Source organism: Apium graveolens, chromosome 5 (genome assembly GCF_009905375.1).
Source record: "Apium graveolens cultivar Ventura chromosome 5, ASM990537v1, whole genome shotgun sequence".
NCBI lineage: Eukaryota > Viridiplantae > Streptophyta > Magnoliopsida > Apiales > Apiaceae > Apium > Apium graveolens.
In genome coordinates, this window is record NC_133651.1 from 136,236,115 (window position 1) to 136,237,861 (window position 1,747).

Below are 1,747 nucleotides of genomic sequence, written 5' to 3' on the forward strand. Positions count from 1 at the left end.
CCTTGACCAATACATCCTCTACAATACTTCGTGGATATATAATAGAACGATCGACCAACTGCAAGGTCATATAAGTAGGCTTTGGATCAGGCAAGTCCAACTTCTTGAAGATTGACAAGGGCAACAGGTTGATGCTAGCTCCCAAGTCACATAAGCATTTGTCAAATGACATTTTTTCAATGGTACAAGGAATAGTAAAGCTTCCAGGATCTTTTAGCTTCGGAGGCAACTTATGTTGCAGCACATGACTACATTCCTCTGTGAGAGCAACTATCTTTAAGTCATCAAGATTCACTTTTCGAGAGGGAATACCTTTCATAAACTTCACATAACTGGGCATCTGATCAAGAGCTTCAGCGAAAGGTATATTGATATGAAGTTTCTTGAACACCTCCAGAAACATCTCAAACTGCTTATCCATCTTTTTCTTCTGCAGCCACTTAGGAAAAGGATGTGGAGGATAGATCTGTTTCTACCATGTATTACCCTTAGGAGGAGTGTGTTCCATAGTAGTCTTCCTTGGTTCCACTTCTGTTTCCTTCTGCACTTCTTCCTCAGCCATAGCTTCACCTTCTGAAACTTGAGATTTTTCAAGGGTTTGCAACCTTCCCAGACCTCAATGTAATTGACTTAACCTGCTCCTTAGCTTCCTCCTTTCCTGGAACTTCTATGTCACTAGGTAGTAAATCAGGTCGACGATTCAGCAAGGCATTGACAATCTGCCCAATTTGATTCTCCAAGGTCTTGATAGACACCGCTTAGCTCTTGCACATGAGCCTCAACTCCTCCAATTTGGATTTTCCATTAGATTGTTGCAGCTGGAGTTGTTGTCTTCATGCATATTGCGGTTGCTGAAAACCAGGAGGGTTGTATTGCCTTGATGTATTCTGCTGATAAGGCTGCTAATCCGCATTCTGAGTATTGCTCCAGCTGAAGTTAGGATAATTGCGGTTTTTGGGATGATAGGTGGCTCGAACAGGATGCTGCAACCTCTTAAAGTTGCTCACAAACTGAGCTGATTCACTAAAAATAGCACACTGCTCTGTTTTATGGGCACCAACACAAAGCTCACAGACACTAGTGATTTGATTAACTCCATAATTATGCAAAGAATCCACCTTCATCATCAAAGCCTTAAGCTGAGCAACTATAGCAGTAGCTGCATCTATCTCCAGATTCCTACTACCTTGTCTTGAGGTAGTCTCTGAGTTGGATTCTGGTATTCATTGGCATCCATCAGCTCAATCAATGCATAAGCTTCATCATAGCTTTTAGCCCACAAGGCTCCTCCTGATGCTGCACCAAGCATGGATCTAGAAGTAGCACCCAATCCATTATAAAAGCAGTTAATGATCATCCAGTCAGGCATCTCATGGTGAGCACACTTTCGAAGCATATCTTTGCAGTGATCCTAAGCCTCACATAAAGATTCTCTAGATTGCTGAGCAAATTGAGTAAGTGCATTTCTGATTGTAACAGTCTTTGCCATAGGAACGAATTTAGTTAGGAAATTTTGAGCAAGATCCTCTCATTTTGTGATAGACCCTGGTGGTAGAGAATGTAACCAGTACTTAGCTTTATCCCGTAGAGAGAATGGGAAAAGCCTCAACTTAATAGCATCTTTAGAAACTCCATCGAACTTGAAAGTGTCGCGGATCTCGATGAAATCTCTGATGTGCATGTTGGGGTCTTCTGTCGGAGAACCCCCAAACTGAACTGAGTTCTATATCATCTGAATCGTGCTCGA

The 1,747-nt window shown here is 42.0% G+C and overlaps 1 non-coding gene across 1 annotated transcript; it reads left to right on the forward strand.

The window, feature by feature from the left end:
- Nucleotides 1-1,367: 1,367 nt before the first annotated feature.
- Nucleotides 1,368-1,474, forward strand: LOC141662711 (small nucleolar RNA R71). The gene has a single exon (XR_012550811.1). It is a non-coding gene; the product is annotated as a small nucleolar RNA R71 (small nucleolar RNA).
- Nucleotides 1,475-1,747: the final 273 nt, after the last annotated feature.